The sequence below is a fragment of the Aricia agestis genome, chromosome 10, assembly GCF_905147365.1.
Source record: "Aricia agestis chromosome 10, ilAriAges1.1, whole genome shotgun sequence".
NCBI classification, from domain to species: domain Eukaryota; kingdom Metazoa; phylum Arthropoda; class Insecta; order Lepidoptera; family Lycaenidae; genus Aricia; species Aricia agestis.
In genome coordinates this window covers 15499062-15523363 of record NC_056415.1, presented here as the reverse complement: position 1 = coordinate 15523363, position 24302 = coordinate 15499062, and the positions used below count along the sequence as shown (strand labels likewise).

The window sequence follows — 24302 nt, the reverse complement described above, 5'->3', positions numbered from 1 at the left end:
TTTATTAATGCCCAATATCTGGAGTTCTTTGATCCATTGACGATGATAGTTGCTTTCCATCTGGTGACCCGTTTGCTCGTTTGCCCCATTATTTCATACAAAAAAATACCAATATTTTAAATGCGAAAGTCTGTCTGTCTCTCCTTTTCATGCCTAAACCGCTGAACCGATTTTGCTGGCTCAAAGTAAGTATCTATATCTACCAAAATTCAAAAATCGATTCAGCTGTTTGGGCGCGAAAAGTTAGCAAATAAACGGACGGATGTTTTTGTATTTTGAATTCATTCGAAAACTATGGGTCTTATATATTTTTCTTTTGTTTTTCTTTTGTTGTTTTTTTATTACACACTTTAGAAACTTTTTAACCATTTTTTACCGATGTAAAAACACAATATTTATACGTGGGAGAGCCATGCTTCGGCACGAATGGACCGGCTCGACCGGAGAAATACCACGTTCTCACAGAAAACCGGCGTGAAACAGCGCTTGCGCTGTGTTTCGCCGAGTGAGTGAGTTTACCGGAGGCCCAATCCCCTACCCTATTCCCTTCCCTACCCTCCCCTATTCCCTTTCCATCCCTACCCTCCCCTACTACCCTATTCCCTCTTAAAAGGCCGGCAACGCACCTGTAGCTCTTCTGATGCTGCGAGTGTCCATGGGTGACGGAAGTTGCTTTCCATCAGGTGACTCGTTTGCTCGTTGCCCTTATCACATAAAAAAAAAAACATCAACATTCAACAGTCATCGGTCGATTGCAGGAAGGGCATAATATTTAAAATACTTCAAAATTATTTGTTATTAGATTAGGAAACCTTTTTTTATATTGAAAGGTTTCTGATTCCGAGAAGGATCAACAAAGCGAAGGTTTGACTCAGCATTTCAAATATGGCGTAGGCGTGGGCGTAGGAAGATCAAAAATAACTTTTGTATTTTTTTTTTCAATATTATCGCCACAGTGAATTAATTACAGATCTCCAATTTACAAAGGGGACAGTGAGAAAATATTAGAAAGATGTAAAATAAATATTACGGAAGCGTAAAAAGTATTTCCTTTCAAAGAATGTGAAAGACAATATTGACAGATTTTTTGTTGTAGGTTTACTTAATGCGATTTTTTTTAATACTTTGTCAATATTTCGTGACATTTTATCATATTTTGCATAAAAGCGAACAAAACATACTCTCCTGGTACTGGTACACACACTTTGAAGAACGTAAAGTATTTTTGCGGCAAATATTTTGGGCCCATGTACTTGTGATTGATTATATTATGTGTTCGAGAGCCTCAACAGCCAAAATAGTATGCTCCGTCTAGCTCAGTGTAGTCATTTCAGACGTTGTCGTGTCGATGTTAGAAACTTCAATATCGCAGTTCAGAATTGTGCGCTGTTTGGTCCAAGATTGTCGTGATCCATAATATCTATGCTCAATTTCTATGAAATCGGGAACTATCCCGATTTCAAAGCTCAATTTCTTTGAAATGAAGAATCATTGCGATTTCAAAGAAATTGAGCATAATAAAGATATTAATCTATTATTCCTGTTGTTGAATACTGGCTAAAAACGTCAACATACATAATATGCGAGATGTAGATTACCATAAAAAAGAAAAAAAACTTGTCTATGCATTTACCGAATTTCTCAAAAACACAAGTCATGGTACGGTATTCTTGTTGCGCTCTTGTTGGTAAAACCGCTCGTGGACACAACAAATTCCAACCTTCAGGAGTTGAAACAGTAAAATGAATGTAATACGTGAATAGACGGCCGTAAATTCACGTAATTGGCTCATCCGTAATACTAATTGATGGCATTTATCCCGAATATAAATAAGTGTTATTAATAAACAAGCTGCTGAAAAGCTAATGATGCACAATGTAGGGAAGAATTCTGGAAATTACTGTCCTCAAATTCTGAATGAATTATAACGTATGCAGCATAAGAACTCCCACTTGACATAGAACATTTCACCAAACAGCACAGCAATTAAATCTTCTTGAGATCTGAAAACTATCTGTGAAATGTACCATCAAGGAAATTGATTCCTAGGCAGTTGACAGACCTACGTCGTTTGGTCGGATAATATGTCAATTTAATTTTAGCTGTGATCGATCGGCCAAATGAGTTTGACTTAAGAGGGCGACTAACCCAAAAAATCAAACGTCGTCCTCTCTTCACACTCACGCCCGTCTTTCATACGCCAGGTGAAAAAGGACGACGCGGATTCATCGCCAAATTAGCTTTTTCTTAATAACTCGATATGAAATATTTAAAAAAAGCCGCTAGGTCGGATTCTCAATGATAGAATTTTATACAATATGTTAAAATATTAACTTAGTTCAATGCACGGTTATCGCAATAAATGAAAAATTCGTGAAATTAGATGCATCTTGTATTGTTTTATATCGAGAAAACTTTAAGATATCGTATCGTTTTTCTGCTCAGATCGGATTCTCGGACATATTATAATGCAGTATCTAATTTTAGAAAATGGAACAATTCGGGGCTTATTTTCAGGTATAAAAATGAATTTTACAAAATCGTAAATTTTGGGTTAGTCGCCCCCCTAACGCGGTCAAATTACTTAGGTCCGCCATCTGCCTAGGAATCAACTTCTCTGATAGTACATGCCATCACCTATGTACCTGCGTAACTTCCGTGGCGATTTTCGTTCGTAAATGCGAATTTAAGGTCTATAATAGATCGTCTTTTCCCAATACACATAGTACGATAAATAAAAGAGATAAGTGATAACTGATAAGGATATTTAATTCAAGATTACACTGACGCAAGCGGTACAAGTTTCAAAGGCATCTGATTTTGTGATTCTGTACAGTCCTTTGTAACTTCAGGAAGGAAGGAACCTTCGATCTTTGTGAATTGTCGACACAATTGATATAAAAAACTTCAAAGATAATATTTGACCGTTAAAAAGTAATTCTACAGAAATATCTAACTGAAATAGCGATTTTCGTTTTGATTTACCTGATGTTTCGCTATAATAGAAGGAAGACTTGTAGTTGGGGTTCCGTACCCAAAGGGTAAAAACGGAACTCGATTACTATGACTTCGATGTCTGTATGTCCGTCTGTCTGTCCGTGTGTCTGTCTGTCCGTCTATCTGTCTCCAGGCTGTATCTCAAGAACAGCTATAACTAGATTTCTGAAATTTTCACAGTTTGTGTATATCTGTTGCCGCTATAACAACAAATACGCTATAAAAACAAACTAAATTAAATATTTATCAAGGAAGGTTTCAAATTTTTAACTGAAACAGCAACTGTCGAGGTAGCTAGAAGCTAGAATTGTACAGAGAGTTTGAACCAAAAACAGCTCGAAGACAGCCTGAACTTATAGTCCATACTTATACTATACTAGTATTATAAATGCGAAAGTGTTCCTATCTGTCTGTCTGTCTATCTGTCTGTCTGTCTGTTACCTCTTCACGCCCAAACCGCTGAACCGATTTTGCTGAAATTTGGCATGGAGATACTTTCGAGTCCCGGGAAAAAGACATTGGATACTTTTTATCCCCGAATAATGTACGTTTCCCGCGATTAACTAATTTTGGCGCAACGGAGTCTTGTTTTATATAAACACTAGCTGTTTGACCGAGCTTTGCTCGGTATTCAATAAAACACGAATAAAATTACATTTTCTAAAAATTATTCCTAGCTAGATCGATTTATCGCCTCCGAAACCCCCTCTATACTAAATTTCATGAAAATCGTTGGAGCCGATTCCGAGATTCCAATTATATATAATATATAATATATATATATATATATATTTATATATATAATTATATATATATATATATATATATATATATATATATATATATATATATATATATATATACGAGCAATTCTTGTATATATATTTATATATATATATATATATATATATATATATATATATATATATATATATATATATATATATATATATATATATATATATATATATATATATATATATAAATATATATACAAGAATTGCTCGTTTAAAGATATAAGACTAGACGATGCCCGCCACTCCGTAGCTCCAAAACTCGTTTATCGCGCGGGAACCGTACATTTTTTTCGGGATAAAAAGTATCCTTCCTTTCCCAGGACTCAAAGTATCTCCGTTCCACACAGCAAGATCGGTTACGAGGTTTGCGCGTGAATAGGTAACAGACCGACAGACACTTTTTCACATTTATAACATTAGTATAGATGTGTTTATGTATATATATAAAACTCAAAGGTGACTGACTGACATGGTGATCTATCAACGCACAGCCCAAACCGCTGGACGGATCGGGCTGAAATTTGGCATGCAGATTGCAGGTAGGTGTTATGACAAAGGCATCCGTTAAGAGAGGATAGGAAGAAAGGAGTTAAAATAGGGGATGAAAGTTTGTGTATAATAATACTTCTTAACGCGAGCGAAGCCGCGGACAAAAGCTCGTTTATAAATAAATTTGAAGGTGCTAGTTCAATGTGATACCATAGGATACATATTTATACGTGGGAGAGCCATGCTTCGGCAAGAATGGGCCGGCTCGACCGGAGAAATACCACGCTCTCACAGAAAACCGGCGTGAGTGTTTATGGTCCACAGAAGTTGCTTTCCATCAGGTGACCCGTTTGCTCGTTTGCCCCCTTCTTTCATAAAAAAAAGGAACTAATGACAAATAACACCCTGTATACTTGCCAGATTACTCAAATTAAGTGTTCGTTTAGTGTGTTAATATCGTTAGCGGGGACTCAGTGGACTAATGAGGCTGTATCGTTTATTATTGCTCGCCCATAAACAAAATTGCAAAGGGAAATGAGAGAGGTCAGGGGAGGTCAACTTTGAAATAGGGTCAAAGGACAAGAAATCTGCTTTAGGAGTTACAAATTAAATTTGAACTAATATTCTTGCTGACTAACATAATTATACGCTAGCGAATGTTAAAATAAGTACTTATTATTATTAATTAGGCATCAAAGTCTTAGCCCGATAAGTTTAAAATTGACAAAGTTTTAAACAAACTTTCATCCCCTATTTTATCCCCTTGGCAGTAGAATTGATCGAAATCCTTTCTTAGCGTACGTCATAAAATCTACCTGCATACTAAATTTCAGCCCGATCCGTCTAGTGGTTTGGGCTGCGCGTTGATAGATCACTATGTCAGTCAGTCACCTTTGAGTAATTTTTTTAATGAAATAAGGGGACAAACGAGCTAACGGGTCACCTGATGGAAAGCAACTTCCGTCGCCCATGGACACTAGCAGCATCAAAAGAGCTGCAGGTGCGTTGCTGGCCTTTTAAGAGGGAATAGGGAGGGTAGGGCCTCCCCTACCTTCCCCTTCCCTACTTCCCTACTATTCCCTTGAATAGGGGAGGGTAGGGAAGGAAATAGGAGAGGGTAGGGAAGGGAAAAGGGTAGAGGATTGGGCCTCCGGTAAACTCACTCACTCGGGAAAACACAGCGCAAACGCTGTTTCACGCCGGTTTTCTGTAAGCCCGTGGTATTTCTCCAATCAAGTCGGCCCATTCATGCCGAAGCATGGCTCTCCCACGTCACAAATATATATTTAGATAAGGCATAGAAAGGAAAAAAAAACAACTTCAGATAATATTATTTTGGGTACATCTTACGTACTCAAAATAGAAAATCCACCTTATGAACGTGTGACTTTCTGCTCAATGCCAGCCCGCCCATATACCTAAAGGAGGATTTTTCGAGAGTGACAAAATTTTTGTACCTGAGTATATTGTAAGTTGAAGATCATATCATTAACTAGCTGTCCCGGTGAACTTCGTGTCACTTAAAAACCTTCCCTGGACTTCTACGAATATTTTAAGACTAAAATTAGCCCAATCCGTTCAGCCGTTGTCGAGTTTTGCGCTTAGCAACACATTCAGCGACTCATTTTTATATTATAGATATACACAAAATGTCTGTATTTTTTTTTACAACTTATAATATACAGTATATGTCTCTTTCGGATATATTGAGGTAATCTTATTAAACGTTTTTTGGTCCCGCACACGATTTTGCAGAACAATTTCTCGTCCCCATTCCCATTCGCTTAATAAATTTTCCTCGACAGTTCTCTTTCATTCTATCCTTCTGGTACGGGAACCGTCGAAGCATTTTCGCAATATTTTTTAATATTACTAAAGGTCTCTATCTATGATTTTTAAAGAAAATCGATTATAAAAATGTGTACCTATGCATGACTTGATCGAAAAGGAGCGCCTTTTTAAGCTCGATTTAATATATGCAGCGGCGCGAACGCGCGGTTTGGCGGTAAGGGTCAATTCAGACCGCAACGCGACGCGTAGATCATGCATTTCTAAATGTGTATGGATTTGACAGATTTCCAATACGTCTCACGAAATCTGTCGATTCAGTACAATGGGGTATGAAGATTTTGGCCGACCTCTCTGTTCGCTTTTGTGTTTTTTCGCGTTCACTAATATTTTTTTCAAACATGGATAGCTAACATCAATAAAAACAAAAAAATAATTATGGAAAAAAACCACGTAAAGTGTCACATTTCGAAGATATGAGCTGCCGAAGTTTTAACAATTTAAGATATTGCAACTTTGGCAGCTCAAATCTTCGAAATGTGACACTTTACGCGGTTTTGTCCAATATTATTTTTTGTTTGTATTGATGTCAGCTAGCCATTGTTGAAAAAAATATTCGTGAACACGGAAAAACACAATGGCGGACAGTAGGTCGGCCAGGCTCCATATAAAAATCTTCGTACCCCTTTAGAAATGCATCATAACACGTCACGTTGCAGTCTGAATTGAACCTTATACTGCGAGATGACAAGCGAATGTATGTAGACAGCGCGACCGCGCCGCTATTAAGAGGATTCCACACCGCCCTTTTTTCCATACAAACGTTGTCCCCTGTTTCCTCCCTGGATAATGCTAGTAGAGTTATAATTTTTTTCCTGAATATCTACGGCCACTAATACAATGTCCCTATGTTTTCTTTTTTTTCATAATTTAATTATTAAATAAGATATGAACGTTCAAAAACCCAAAAAAATGGCCAGATTTTCCGCTGTGTTCAAACGTCCAGAAAACAGATTTGGCTAGATTATACAAAAAAGCAAAACATAGGAACACAGCTCAAGCCTTTTTTTAATCTTTAATGAAAAAAGTACTTAAATCGGTTAAGTTTTGGAGAAGGAATCAGGGGACAACGAATCGTTGATTTTCTGGATTTTCTGCAGTTGTCTCTATCGCGTTCGGCGGTATAGGCTTGAGGTAAGGGAGACAGCTATAGATATTACACGTACTTTTTTTTCATTTCTCTAGCCCCTGTTGTATCCTCTTAAAATAAATTGTTACATACACTTGCTTGTTATCTCGCGGTGTAGCGGCTAATCCGCGCGTTCATGCGGACTAAAAGACGAAATTATAGTCGAAAAAAACACTACGGTTTTACTTTTACAACCATTTAGGCTTCCAATCACGGGTGTTAAAAAACAAAAACGTTCAATTAAAAGTTAAAACCAAATAATCTTTTAACAAGTTGGCGCCATATTTTTACAGATAAAAAGTTTTTCTCAAATCAACGGTAAAAACTTTACCGTGTTACTAAGAGGTAACAAAGCGCGGGAAAGTTTTTTCATGGCTTCGATAAATAAGTTAGCTAATTTATGGGACTATGAATGCCAACTTTGTACCCTAGATACCAGATAAAAAGTATAATGGGTAATGTTATTACTATTAGCCCAGAATAACGATATCATTTAGTAAGGGCCTGTTTCACCACTTTCTGATAAAGTGCCTAATAGTCTATTCACAACTTTTTTGACAGATTTTCCATAATTAATCTGTCAAGTTAATTGGTGGATAGCCTTATCAGGAAGTGGTGAAACAAGCCCTAAGTGTTTTATAAAACGGTGAAGATAATTTGACGCATCAAATTGATTGATAGCAAATAGCGAATTTACGTAACCTTAGGGGGTTGTGTTAGATTAGGTTCTGGTAGAGCTTGGCTCAGCCGTAATCCGACCAAACTACGGATATAAGCTATCAATTTCTACCAAAGTACTATGACACTTAATTAGTTAAGCCAATTTTCGCCCAAGCAGTGCAATTGAAACCCTTTTTTGCTTGTTTCAATATGGGGAAATGCTTTGCGGATTGGGCACATCGGCCGGGGTATGTGGGACTCCCCAGTACCCCATGGTGCTCCAGTCGTCGCTTAGGCATGGTTCCGGACACGATCAACAAGCCGCAACTTTACCAGAGGTTGTCCGCGTCAAACTTATCGCAATAGGTCGGCCACCCCGCCATATTAAAAGGAGGGGAAGTAAGTTATCTTCATACAAAGGCACCGCGCGCGGCTTGTATGTGTGCGCCATAGTATCAGTGCGTCGCTACGTACGGCACACAACAAAATCTCAGCGGTACCAGCCTAGTAAAACTGGCCGAGATTTTGTTGTGTGCCGTACGTGGCGACGCATTGATACTATGGCGCACACATACAAGCCGCGCGCGGTGCTTTTGTATGAAAATAACTTACTTCCCCTCCTTTTACTATGACCCCGCGGTGTGGCCTAGAAAAGCTCAGGCAGTTGACAGACCAACGTCATTTGGTCGGATCATGTCAATTTGTTTTTTGTGATCTGTCGCCTAGGTTTGACGTAACGCGACCAAACTACCAGAGTAGACAGAATAAACTACGTAGGCCCTTCAGATGGTGGATTCCTAGGCAGATGCCTAGGAATTAACTTCTCTGATAGTACAAATGCAACCTAGGTAAAAGACACGCTTGGCTTTTTATGAAAACGGATTATTTTCCATCGTCATAACAGTTCAATCATTCACCGTTCATAATGCCTGAGTCAGAATTATATCTTTCAATTTACAGACTCCCATAACAATTATCCGCCTACTCCTGTAAAAAATAAATTGTGTTCTTAAGGTCGCGACGTCAGGTGGAGCAATAAGCAGCAATAAGTGTGATTTTATACGACATTTTATGGGCTACCTATAAATCCCATAAGGGCCGTGTCAAGGGCAGCCGTAGAGCAGTAAAGATCGGGACTGAAAACGATAAAGTTTATTAAAAATCACTCATTCTCTCTCAAATCACTCATCAAAATCATCCCGGCTTGAGCTGCACTTGAGCACACACTCAACCAATTGAGCCACAGAGGTCGTCAAGTTGACGGACCTAAGTAATTTGGTCGCGTTACGTCATACCCAACCCGCCGATTACAGCTAAAATTGAATTGAGATAAGCCGGCCAAATGACGGAGAACCATCAACTGCCTAGGAATCAATTTCTTCGATGGTACCATTCTTGTGAAAATTGTACTTCATATTTCTTCTTTTGATGTTTAAAAGTGTATGTAGCGGATAACAATATACAGGGTGTAACAAAAATAAGTGATAATACCTTAGGATGTGTATGTGTTCCTTGTAGAGAGTTAACTGTGAAAGTAGCAGCTCTGAAAGACGAAAAAAAATTTTCACTTTTGTATGGGCAAGGGCCCGAGCGTCACGAGTTTCCCCATACAAAAGTGAAAAAATTTTTTGGTCTTTCAGCGCTGCAACACACACACATTCATTCACAGTGAACTCTCTACAAGGAACACGTACACACCCTAAAGTATTATCACTTATTTTTGTTACACCCTGTATTTAGGTTTAAAGAGCTGTATACAGTTAGAATTATTGGACTGCAGATTGATGTTAGATATAGTGTTTAAAAATATTCTATGTTATTTATAGTCTGTAGCCTGTTACGGTATTTGATAAATAAAATAAAATATTTTCGCGCTCAGAGATGATATTGCTTAACTTTATTTAACCCGGCGTCATGGGGGCAGAAAAGTGTTACACGGACGTTGGAGTGGGTCTCACATACCCGTGTGTTAGATATCAAAATTAGTCCAACCTTTTATAATCATCAATTTATTTTATATGTTTATATTAAATTCAATGTGTATTTATATGACTTAATGAAACATAAATATATTATATAATTTTTAACCATATTTAATAGAGATTTAAAAAAAGAACGACAAAAGTCAACAAAATATATCTCCTCTAATTAAATGTTAGTCTATTACTAATTAACAATCAGTTTTAATTTTTTAATGGCACTTATTTAAAGAATACTAAAATATTTTTATAAAAAATTAACAAATAATCACATCTAATCATTATCTTTGGTGCAATCAGCACAGAAAGGTACAACATGTTCTAAGCAAATGTGTTTGGTGCAAGTTGCAACTTTCGCAAATTAAATAATTCGTTTTACGGTCTTTTTTGGCTGAACAGTCTTGGCATCTTTTGCGAATATTCGGCTTCTTTTCCGGAGGTTCCCCTGAAGATTCACCAAGAAATTTTTCAATAGGCGTCTTGTACCAAATTGTACCGTCTTTGCCACGAACTAGCCGATTCAGATACAGTACAATGCTCTTCCGACAATCGATTTCTATCTGCACGCAAAGACAGTGGAATGTCATCATCGCCAGAGATATCTTGTTCTGCGTCACTAGGATTACTACGTTTACTCAAGAGATCTTCTTCTTTGCATATTTCCTGGTCTGACGAGGTAGAATCAGAGTCCGAGTTCCGACTCTTGTAAAATTGAAAGAATGGATTGTCGTTCTTCCTCTTCTCAATCCATTTTGAGATCCATAAGATTACCGGTGATCGCGACAACAATAGAATAATAATAGATTTCCAAGAATCCACGATCGAAAGATTAAAGTACTTCATGTACTTACCTACAAAAAATGCAAAGTAATTAAGTAAGTACCTACAAAAAATAAAATACATTTTACTATAAATCATCTAATTTTATTGTAAAGCACAACAAAAATACAAAAAGAAATGTTAAAAACACTGATAATCATTAAAATTATGTCTGTGTAAGATGTCCCGAAATTGTAACACTGACTGCGGGGATGGGTCTCACATACCTTATGCAACTTTGGGCCCCTGTTACTACCGCTGCGGCCGTCGCAGGACTAACGCGTTACCTGTGACTCATAGACCAACTCAACATATCCAGCTATTGAGAAATTTGGCAACGCTGAACGCATGGTAACTGAATTACAAATGAAATAAAAAGTGATGGGTCTCACAGACCCAACCCCCATGACGCCGGGTTAATGTTTGAGAGGGAATACTTTGTGTCAAAATCTTTATTAATTTAAAGCTAAGTAATAAAGTTTTTTTTTTATGTATTTATTCAACTATTTTACAAACTTGTTTCCTTATTCTAAAAACCGCCAAACTGCATATCAGTTTGTTGGCGATATTTGCAATACATATTTTATATAATGTATCTTATTAAAGAATATAACACATGTTATTAACAATATTAATAAATTAAAAATTAAATAATAATAATAATATTAATAATATCTATGGACGCTTCACACCACGTCAGTCTGGCCCCGTGCTAAGTACCTAAAGGACTTGTGTTACAGGTACCAGACAACGGAAATATATTTAATACTTTTATACTATACATATATTTAAGATTTTTATTATATCATACACATATTTAATATACATCCAGACCCGGGAACATTGAAAAATTTTTTGTTCCGTCGGCGGGATTCGAACCCGCGACCTCCGGCTTGAGCTACCGACGCGCTCACCACTGAGCCACAGAGGTCGTCAATAACAAAATATTTTTCTTCTTTCATTTAAAACAAAACAAAATCTTATAATGTAACATAATATAAGCTTAAAATTAATAATAACAAACAATGAATAATCAAGTGCTCTTATAAAATAAAATTTATTACTATTTAAGTATACAGCCTTTTTCCAAAAAATAACTTTTTAATTTTTGCTTTAATTTAGTTTTACTTAGTTTGTTACTGTCACCCCTGATAAAATCAATTTTGTTGTATATACTAGGAGTCAAATATCTCGTAGTTCTTTTGCCATAGTAGTTTTTCATTGCCGGTATTATATATTTGCCCTGTGTAATATTTCTAGTGTTATGTTGGTGATGATCTATTAATTTCTTATATGTATCTTTGTCGTATTGTTCTAATGCTATTAAATATTCTACTTTTGCGTGAAATGGTAAAATTTCGTATTTATTGAATAATTTGTCATAATTATCTTTACACGTTAATTTAACTCTTTTACGAGTACTTGCAAAATATTTAATTAGTCTAAGTTGTAGTAGTTTAATTTTGTCTAGATGAGTTTTAAATGTTAGTCCATAGCTGCTAATACCGTAGCTGATGAGTGAATCTGCAAGTGCGTAATAGACTACATACAATAATTTCCTACTTAAAAACTTGCTCAGGTGAAAAAACTTGATTGATTGTGTAATCTATTACTCACTTAATTCACTTGTCCTTTCCAACTAAGATTGGTGTCTACTATTAATCCTACGCAAATCGAAATAGTATTTATTTACTATTTCGATTTGCGTACATTGACAATTATATTTAGTTAAGGGCGAATATGCACTTTTGTCACCTTGTGCGTTGCGGGGATAAGCGATAATAATTGTTTTTCATCAGGTAATCCGTTAGCTCGTTTGTTAAATATTTTTAGTTACTATAATATTATAAGTCTCACTGACAATTTACCAGCCTTTACTCACAATTCTCAGGTATTTTAAATTCTGTGAAACTAATTAAGAAGGCTTATAAGTTTATTATTCTCAGCTTGTACGTATGAAATACGTTTAAAACATCTAATTAAGAAACAAAAATATTGTACAGCCCAAATATAAAATGCGAGAATAAAAGCCTTTTACTAAATAAGGCCTATATTATAGCTTAATATTTTAAATATTCGCGACGTTTTGAGTCATTGGGCACTTAATTATAGTTTTAATGACGTCCTGCCTTGTTTCCATAAAAGTAGATGGATGGACAAGATGTCGGAAAGCAAGCGTAAGTTGATATATTTTAGTCGGTTCCGTAGAAAAATTTTGAGCTTAAAAACCATGCACGGCAAAGCATTTCGAATCCAGTCGAACTGATCTAAGCTGACTGGACGTTTTGTTCATTCCAAAAGATTCTACTATCGAATGTCAACATATTTTGATGATGAATTTTTGGTGATATGGTATCAAAATACCGTTTCAACCACTTACATAATATTTTATACTCAAAAATGACTTAAAAAATTTGGGAATTGTAAAATATTTTAAACAATAGACTACACCTGTCTAAAACATAGACAATTAGTAACATAATACTAACATTTTCATTAAAAAAAAGACAAGTATATGGATCCCCAAATTATGAAGTGTTAATAGCCAATCAAACATTGGTTTTTGTCTCATAAATTGTTATAATTAAGATTTAATAGCGCCAATAAAAAATATCTTGACATCTGGTTTTCGCGCTTCGGAATCTGGTTTTTACAAAATGTAGGTCATGCCGTGGCGGCTCTGACATAAATTATAAACCGCCGCCCACACCGGTTTCATTGAAACCAGGCCAGTTTTTTTTTAACGGGCAAATATTGGCCCACCGTACACCAGTCTCCCCTGCAACTCCTGTGTCGCCAGGATCAACAGTGGCATGGTTACCATTGTTGCCCTGTGGCTGGTGCCACGAAAACCCTTTGATATGATCGCAGACGTGCCCGAGGGACAAGCAAAAATATTTGTCTTTGGACCCGCAACGAAATTAATCAGAAGAAAGGTAGGAGGAGTAGGAGATTGAAACCAGGCCAGCTACGCAGCAATATTTTTTGGTGCCACAGCCCACAGTACACAAAAGATCCCCCTCTTCCTTTATTCTCATAGCCCATTGGGACCGATCCCATGACTGACACGACTGGTGAAAGATCTGGCGCAGGACCAACTTAACATGCCCATCTGATGTATAGATATTTCTTGTCTGACAATCGAGTGACCAGCCTGCATTGCCAAACTTAGTAACGACATTTCAACGCAGGAATCGATTCGACGATCCTCGACTCAACAACCAGCGTTCTGAACCACTGGACCACGAAGGCATTACAAATGTAGGCCGTAGACAGCGGCAGCTTCGTAAATTATAAACGTTATCACTTATGATATAATTTAGTGGCGAAATAATTGTTATTGAGCATTTTTATCGCAATAAATGTCATACCCAATTTCGGTAAGAAGATATAAAACATAAATTATTGTGACCGAGCTACATGTCAGGGTAGCAAGATGAGCTGCATTTTGATTATTTGTTATTTTATAATTTTACTGTCCCAAAATTATTTATAATATGGACTTCTTTGTCTGAAAATAAATTATTTTTATTCTATTTTTATTATTTTTTATTTTTATTGTGCAATACTTAAAATCAGTAGCAATTATTAAGATTTACCTCGCTAAAATTTTTACACTTTTAAATGGAAAATTTAAGTTAGCGTTCTTTTACTAGTTCCAGCATACCTACTGGCCAGTGCATCTGACGTCACAGTAGCGAATAAATCTTATAAAGTCACACTGGTTAAACAACAGTGAATATTAAAGAGCGCGCCCTTTACTTACGGAGATATTGGATCTGAGATGCCTAAAAGTTTTATCTAGAGTAAGAGCCAGCGATAGTCATCTTATCATTTTATAAAATGGTCATCATGGTGTTGCTCAGTCCCTCGATCAGTGGCCTAAGAAAACTGCTAGGCAAGTGTCAAGCGTATGCCGAGGCCCAAGGACTCAGGTATAAGTCTAAGAAAAGTGAACTTCTTATTTTTCAACCCCGTGAACACAAAGTTAGCACAATACCACACGTGTTTCTTAATGAAGTTCCACTTGCTAGAGTCAATAAATTCAAATACCTGGGTCATTGGGTAACTGATTCGCTTGCCGACGATGTGGACATTGAGAGGGAGCGAAGGGCATTGGCCGTACGTGGGAAAATGTTAGCTCGTAGATTTGCAAGATGCTCCACAGAGGTGAAAGTGACTTTATTTAAAGCTTACTGCCAGTCCTTTTACACATGCAATCTATGGGCGAGCTACACCCAGCGTGCGATAAATGCTCTTCGTGTTCAGTACAATAATATCTTTAGAATGCTGTTAGGACTACCGAGGTACTGTAGTGCCTCAGGAATGTTTGCCGAAATGCGCACTGATTGATGGCTTTAACGCCATAGTAAGAAAACGAGTGGCGTCATTGATGCAGCGTGTCAGAAGTAGTCATAACAGCATTCTAAGGATAATAACTGACAATTTTGATGGTTTTTTTTTTATGAAATAAGGGGGCAAACGAGCAAACGGGTCACCTGATGGAAAGCAACTTCCGTCGCCCATGGACACTCGCAGCTACAGAAGAGCTGCAAGTGCGTTGCCGGCCTTTTAAGAGGGAATAGGGTAATAGGGGAGGGTAGGGAAGGGAATAGGGTAGGGGTTAGGGGATTGGGCCTCCGGTAAACTCACTCACTCGGCGAAACACAGCGCAAGCGCTGTTTCACGCTGGTTTTCTGTGAGAACGTGGTATTTATCCGGTCGAGCCGGCCCATTCGTGCCGAAGCATGGCTCTCCCACGTATGGTTTGATAAGGCATTGGATAGAGGTGCATGTTAGATAGAGAGTGGCTCATTATTATTTTCAATGTCTTACCATTCCTAATAAATATTTTTTTACTATAAGAATTAGAATGTAATGTACTAACATAATTTAAATTTTAATTGTATATTTTCTACTAACACTATGGATTCTTTGTGACCTGAAATAAATATTATTATTATATTATTATTATTATAAAAGATGAAAGTGTGAGATACCTCCCCAAATAACGGCGACCGAAACTCAATAGTTCTGTTGTGGTTTTTTAGTTCATTCTTATTTCTTACCTGTCATCAATCAAGTTGCTGGTCATTCTTACCTCTAGGAGTTATTTTATATTTGTAAGTATTTTACATTGTATAAAAGCAGAAAAACTTTCAGCTTTTATACAATGACGAAAGTCTGGCTGCTGCTGGCTCTTGGATCATAAACAAAATTAATTCTCTGAAAATACATCAGTTTATTTTATGATCGCTTTCTGTTATTAGTTTCGAAAATATTTCCATTCGAATATAAGTACAAATATTTATTACAGTTTGAAATATCTACCGGAATTCCAGAGGGAAAAATTGAAGCTTTATCAATAGTGACAAAATTAATAATCAATAGTGACAAAATTAATATTATATTATAAAGCTAGCCAGTGAAAGAACACCCAGAAATTCATCATTAACATGTCTGTAATATTTTTTACGCGCCCCTAATAATAGCTACTCCTTTTCTACAGTCTGCGAAAAAGTCGCGGCATCAAGGAAAATATTTATTAATTTTAGTATTCAACGTCTAGTTAGCGTATATAACTTAAATGGGTTTATGTACTACACGAGCGTCATTAACAAATTGAGACGTTTGCACGAATGAATCACAGCAAACTTAACCTGAATAAAAGTGCCGTATGTCCCACGCCGCACAAAATTTTTCATCCCAAAGTTAAAAATTTGGTTCTTTTTGTGGATCAGCCGAGCGAAATTAGCAGATAAGTATTCGATATACAAATTAATATTGACGACGAAAAGTATAATAAATAAAAAAAGTAAATAATAAGTTGCTCGGAGAAAAAAACGTGGGAGCGCCATGCTTCGGCACGAATGGGCCGGCTCGACCGGAGAAATACCACGTTCTGACAGAAAACCGGCGTGAAACAGCGCTTGCGCTGTGTTTCGCCGAGTGAGTGAGTTACTAGAGCTACCCTATTCCCTTCCCTACCCTCCCCTACCCTCCCCTATTCCCTTCCCTTCCTTAAGCTTCCCTATTACCCTATTCCCTCTTAAAAGGCCGGCAACGCACCTGCACCTCTTCTGATGCTGCGAGGGTCCTTGGGCGACGGAAGTTGCTTTCCATCAGGTGACCCGTTTGCTCGTTTGCCCCCTTATATCATTAAAAATTTATATTTATATACTTGTAAGTGACAACTAATATAATATATTCTGTCTGTGCTTAGGGTAAGAGAATTCATAAGATTTCAAACATGAGCCTCTTTTGAATTAAAATCTAATAATATCTCATGATGATCTTAATATTATATACCGCTCAAAGATTTTAAAATTTACCACGGGACTTTATTACTAAGAATTCGTTGTCAGTCCGTCTGTCTGTCTTCAGGCTCATCGCAAGAACCGTTTTAGCTAGACTTCTGAAATGTTTTTGCTTGTCATCCCGCGGTGTGCCGCCAAACCTCGCGTTTGCATAAAAATACAACTTCAAATAACTATAGCTAAACAATCTATCAATAGTAATAGTTAGCAGGCGACCGTAGTTCAATCGGTAATTGAGTTTACTCACTTCGATCAACTCAACTATTATAAATTCCTGGACTTAATATACTTTAGCAGCAAATTAAATGATTCAATAGTATAATAATATTATAGACTAGTCGCGTTTATACAGTAGGAATTCAATTAACCAGATTAATTGTTATCGTTAGGATTTCGGACTAGCGTCAACTATGCTGATAAACTTGTTTAAAAAAACATAAAATATAAATTAAACGATGAATTATAATTTAAAATCTTGTATTGTGATTTGTGACTCATAACTGGTCGGAAGTATACAAGTAATTAAATAATTTATAAGTGAGTAATTAAATAATTATGTTTAATAATAATAATTGGGAGGGCAGATTTATTTCTTTACACATAATATAAAAAGAATATCTATACACATTGAAATCAGTTAAGCGGGTTAAGACTTAAGCCGGAGTTCTGGCCGATGGATGTAGTCTATCGGAGGTTCCGGGGGAGACTCCGGAACGAAGCGAGTCACGTCGCCGCCAAAACGTGACAGTGTTAGTTTTTAAGAATATATATCTTATATCTTTAAACGAGCAATTCTTGTATATATATATATAATTGGAATCTCGGAATCCGCTCCAACGATTTTCATGAAATTTAGTATATAGGGGGTTTCGGGGGCGATCATAGACATAATATAATGCTAGGGGCGATAAATCGATCTAGCTAGGAATCATTTTCACAAAATGTCTTTTTAAATAAATGATTTGAATTTGAATTAAGCGTGAAGAAGTAACAGACAGACTGATCTACCGATTTATATAATTGTTAGAATTCATGCCACGAAGGCCACAGGTTTCGTATCACGAAAAAATATGCGGTTTCTATTTTCACGCCATTTTTATTAAGTTACGCGTAGTACAGAAAATAAAAGGAATAGGAGCCCATACATCTTGATAAACGAATACTACACCCTGGCGCGGCAGCTTCACGGAACAGATTGCATTTTGTACCTCGGAAGATATTGCATTCTTTACCACGTGTTATGAGATTCTCAGATGCTGTGTGGGTGTAGGCATAAATTTATATCAAGGTAATATTTAAAATATCTTATATCTTTAAACGAGCAATTCTTGTATATATATATACAAGAATCAAAGAATCAAGGGGCGATAAATTGATCTAGCTAGGAATCATTTTCAGAAAATGTGTTTTTATTTGTGCACGCACGTTTTTTTCAATAATCGATAAACTGAAAAATATGACTCTTCCTGACATTTATTGGCGAATAATAATACTATTTTGTTGGTAACTAATTGTTTTAACGACCTGTAGATGGCGTTATTAAGTAACACGAAGTCAATGAGTGTTTGATATACCGAGCAAAGCTCGGTCACCCTGGTACTATTCTTTAAAAAGGAATACAGTACCACCATTACATTATTTCAATGTATCATTTTGTTCCTTGGTTGATCTATTCAATTTACTATCAAACTGCAAAATTGTATTTTTATGAGGTAATGTCAGACCAATGCAACTGACTGAGAGCAAATGACTGCTTTTGACTAGTTGGTTTTGTTTGCCTAAACCTTGGAAGCAGTAACTTCAAAATATTATTTGAGACTACAATTTCATTGACAAATAGAAGTTAGAACTAATGCCTTGTTCAAGTGTTTGCAAAAACAACACATGCTCAAAACTAGTATGCTTATTAGCATGCTGCTCGAACTCGATACAGCATGCTTGTTATAAGAGAAAAACTGATCGATACTACCACAAACCTATCAACAGGTGCCTAAATCACACCCCCCGCCACCCGCACCGCAGGTAGATTTTTGAGCATGCTCTTTTTTTTTTTAATGAAATAAGGGGGCAAACGAGCAAACGGGTCACCTGATGGAAAGCAACTTCCGTTGCCCATGGACACTCGCAGCAACAGAAGAGCGGCCTTTTAAGAGGGAATAGGGGAGGGTAGGAAAGAGAATAGGGTAGGGGATTGGGCCTCCAGTAAACTCACTCACTCGGCGAAGCACAGCGCAAGCGCTGTTTCACGCCTGTTTTCTGTGAGAACGTGGTATTTCACCGGTTGAGCCGGCTCATTCGTGCCGAAGCATGGCTCTTCCACGTTAAAAATGCTCGAAATAATCGTGCCTATTTTGAGCAATGCTTGGACACACATGCGTGTATTCAGCATTTGATCGGTTGAAGCATGCTGCGTGCTTGAAATAAGCAAGTATAACTGTGCCTTTAGAATTAAGACATTTCTCTAGGGTTTGGGCGCGTCCAAAAATTACGTGAGGTGTTTTTTTTTTATTTTCTGACCCTCCCTCTCCCCCTTGTGAGATTTCGTGAGATTTTATTCAACCCCCTCCCCCACCCCCTAATCTCACGTGAGATTTTTTAAATGTAACCCACATATACGTAAACGCGTTGGATTGTTTGACAGTCAGTAGGTAGATGTATAACGTCAAAGTATGAATGAAATTATTTTCTTTCGAACGAATTAGAGAATGATCTAAATCGCTCGTATATGCGATTAATTAATATTAAGCAAACTATGATGAAATGGACCAAAATAGTATTTTTTTTTGTAACAATGAGAAAAAAATTACGTGAAATATTGCCGAGACCCCCACTCCCTCCAATGTAAGATTAGATGAGATTTGACTTGACCCCCTCTCCCCCTTAAACACCTCACGTAATTTGTGGGTCCGCCCCTTTCAAAACAAATCCTGATAATATTTGAATAAATGTAAACGTAATATACCACTTCTGTTGTATGTTAGCTCTAATAGTGCTCTATTAGAGCTAACAAAGTACATCTGCTATCAATTCATCCAATTTCAGATCCAATACAGCTGTTCGGATATTCGGGCTGTGTTTAAACGATGTGCGCTTGTATAATGTTCGAATTCTGCAGATGTCTTGTACGTATGTCTTGTTTGAAACTTTAGTTATAGCGTTGCAAATAAGATAACATGCAAATAGTATATTTGTATTGGTAATAAACGTTTGCACTTAGAAAATTGCATAATATTATAAACTTAAAAAACTAATGACTACTAAAAATCTAACGGTCTTACTGCAAAAGATTTAAACACCTGTTGAACAGTTGGCTAGAAAAAAAATCAGTCCAAAATGGTCTCAAAATAACGGTCTTACCAGAAAAGATTTAAACATTTATTATGTTTAAATCTTTTGTGGTAAGACCGTATGTATTTCTATAAACACTCTGGGGTATACCTACAGTAAATACGAACCTAACGACACCTCTCAAGCTAAACTCTATCAATCTTGACTGCTGAGCGTGCTAAACTGTAGTGTATTTTCTGTGTGTTAACTTTACTCTCGAAAAATGTAACCTTCTTTTGGCGCTGTTAGGTAAATATTATATCATCGTTAAATTATAAAAAATTAGACTTTTTTCCCGGTAAAATGGACAGAGCCCAGATTTTTGTGATGGACATTTAAGTAGTAAGAAAATCGGTCATTAAACGTCAATAATTAATGAATTTAAAAATTAGCTTTAAACAAAATCAGTTATCGCCTTTCTAAACACAGTTCTTTGAGATTTTGTTTGTACGTAACATACAAACTTACTGAAACTTACTAAAATGTAATAATACTAAAATAGAGTTGCTGGCTACTTGGTCCGCGTAAAAGTGATTTAATCCTTGGGGAGCCGAACATTTTTCCGAGATGAAAATGTTCTTTCCCGGGACTCTATAACTGGTAACATGATATTATTATAGTTTACTTTTAATCTACTACGGTTTCTGGTGCGGTATTATTGTTATTTCTATCGGCTACTTTCTATGGTTAGCGATCGATTTACGGCTGGAAAGTTATAACCGAAATCCGTAAGAGCGAATAAACAGGGGGCCTATTATGAGATCTTAAATCCATTCACTTTATACAGTCAGTATAAGGACGTAAAATGAATGGATTTAAGAGCTCATAATAGGCCCCCTGAACTATGAACAATATCGCAAAAACATAACAAATTAATTTCTCAACACTCATTCAATTCAGTAGCATAAGACTGAATAGGTAACATACATATTTTCACATTTGTAAACATACTAATATTATAAAGGCGAAAGTAAAGAAAGAAGAAAGTTAAACTGAATAGAACATTTAAACAATTAAACAAGAGTTAAATAACTAATCTTACAATATTTTTAATAAGTTTTTTTTTTTTTATGAAATAAGGGGGCAAACGAGCAAACGGGTCACCTGATGGAAAGCAACTTCCGTCGCCCATGGACACTCGCAGCATCAGAAGAGCTGCAAGTGCGTTGCCGGCCTTTTAAGAGGGAATAGGGTAATAGGGGAGGGTAGGGAAGGGAAGGGAAGGGAATAGTTGAGGGTAGGGAAGGGAATAGGGTAGGGGTAAGGGGATTGGGCCTCCGGTAAACTCACTCACTCGGCGAAACACAGCGCAAGCGCTGTTTCACGCCGGTTTTCTGTGAGAACGTGGTATTTATCCGGTCGAGCCAGCTCATTCGTGCCGAAGCATGGCTCTCCCACGTATATCAATTAATCATGGTTTACTGTTTAGCGATAAAATTATTTAAAATTATTATGGCTAAAAACAAATATACTTACAAGCGGTAAATATGAGTACCTATTGCAGTAGAAAAGCACCTACTAACATAAGAAACACAAGTTGAGACTCGGCTAGCACCCTTGATGGTGATGGAATATGAACACAGTATATAAATTATTAATTTTTAAAAGTTTGTAGCATGTTTGTTACTTCCTTACGGTTAATCCGTCCATCGCAGACACTATAGATATTCAATTCTTATACTGGCAGCCGGCTGCCGCTTGGGGCTTGATAGGTTTAATAAAATTTGGCATGGAGTGATACCCCTGATTTACACATAGGCTACATATTACTGCGGAAAAACATCTATTTAACTCTACTACCTACTACTACTAAAATCTATTCAACTATTTATTTTCCTTCTTTTACCACGGGTAACACCACAGGCAGAGCTCGTATAGCATACACAAAGTACTTAGCAACACACATAAAGGGCAAGTCTCTAAATAAAAGAAAAATGTACCCGAATTTTTGTTTGATATTGCCTAAATTTAATAAACTCCGACCCTATCGGCGGCGCTCGTACAATCACACAGACATTGCCAAGACTCCTCGAGAATGTTCCTTGTGTATCTGTGATAAATTGCGACTTTTAATGCATATTAAAAGTGGAAGTTTGTCTGTCTATAAGGCTTTAGGCTGACCGATTTGGATGTGATTTTACTATATAACATATTATATTTTAGCCTATTCTTGTACTGAAACCGTACTCGGATATACATAATAAAGGTGTTACAATATTATGGGTTTACAATTTTTATACATGGATCCAACATTCTGCCTTGTCAGTGGCGTGCAATTTGCAAAATAATTTCAAGATTCAAAAGTCAAATGAAAAAAAAAAAACAAAGAAACAATATATATATATATATATATATTAGTATATAGGGGGTTTCGGGGGCGATAAATCGATCTAGCTAGGAATCATTTTTAGAAAATTTCTTTTTATTCGTGTTTTATCGATAATCGATAAACTGAAAAATATGACTCTTCCTGACATCTATTGGCGAATAATAATACTATTTCATGAGCAACTAATTGCTTTAACGACACAACAACAGCTAAAGCTATTCCAGCAGATGGCGTTGTTAAGTAACACGAAGGCAATGAGTAATTGCTATACCGAGCAAAGCTCGGTCATCCAGGTACTTATCCTATTATCTGTCAAAAAACAAATAAAATATCAACTTCGTCACCAAAACTTGTTTTTCCTTGTTGTCATGAACCTGTGTTTCTCAATGTAAAAGCAAGTTCCTCTTCACCATATTTCCCGGTTAAGAAGCCATTTAATTTATTGTTATCGTTGTTTACCTTATGCAGGCTAATCTCGGAAGAATTGGGCTATCTGGGGCAATGAACATTTGTTTCGTTTAATCTTTATGACAAGTTTCGCTGGAATCTGTTCTTCTTTTGATTTCACACTCATGTTTATTCGCGTCATAAGGGCCGTGACTTAAGCATACACGCGTAATCAAATTATCCAAACTAATATTATAAACACAATTGTATAATGTATGACCGTCTGTTACCTCCTCACGCGATTAACGCTGGACCGATTTCAAAGAATTTTGATATTATGCACGTACTTTGAGTCCCGGGAGAGAAATATACTTTATTTTTATCGAAATAAATGTTTGATTCCTCACGATAAAGAAATTGTTTGAATTTGCTCAGAGGTGTGACCGAACTGATGATGATGCTGTTCGGACTCCTCCAACTATAACTTTAATATTTTTGTGTAGAAAGTTTTATAGGATTGTGAAAAAGGGTTCGCCTGTAGGGAAATTAATTTGGTACGTGCCGTTCCCCGCATTCGAGTTTAATAACTAACGAGAGTTTGGCCAAGATTTTCCACACTTATTTTTGGAACTTTTACAAGTCTGGTCCTAAAATCTTCAAGGTCTTACTTGATTAAAGTTGAAAAGGAAACTAGCTACCTATGCATTTACTACATTGAATAATATTTAAGTATACGGTGTACCTGAATATTTAAATAAAACATTTCCTATTTTATTTAAGTAAGTAATCAAAATATTACGTACACTTTAGTAAGTTAATGGCAAGTGGCAACAAAAACAAACGAGATCATCAGTCTGATTCTAAGCAATTACCGTGACAGTACAACTTTAAACGTGAAAAGTTCGGCTCTAGTTTTGCTTAACTATATAGGTATATTTTTTATTTTCGTAAACACAACATTTCTTCAAGAGCAAGAAAAAAATTAACAATTTGAAAATGTAATGATAAAGAGTATAACAAAAAGTTGGATGAGAATAAATCGCTGAAATCTGCACCAAGTTAAAATAACTAGGAACTTCATTCGCTGATTCCCTATTCATAGTTAATGGGAAAAGTTATGGAGTTTTTTTCAACTTCTCGGTTTATTTTTAGAAATTCGCTGTTTGATATTTAGCTTGTTTAACATTATATTAAATTGTAATATAGTATTAAACTTGTTTAACA

At 36.4% G+C, this 24302-nt stretch overlaps 1 protein-coding gene across 1 annotated transcript in view; it reads left to right on the top strand.

Annotated features, from left to right (window-relative positions):
- Nucleotides 1-24302, top strand: part of LOC121731245 (cardioacceleratory peptide receptor-like) — a 143806-nt gene that overhangs the window by 87579 nt on the left and 31925 nt on the right. The gene's annotated exons all lie outside the window — the stretch shown is intronic.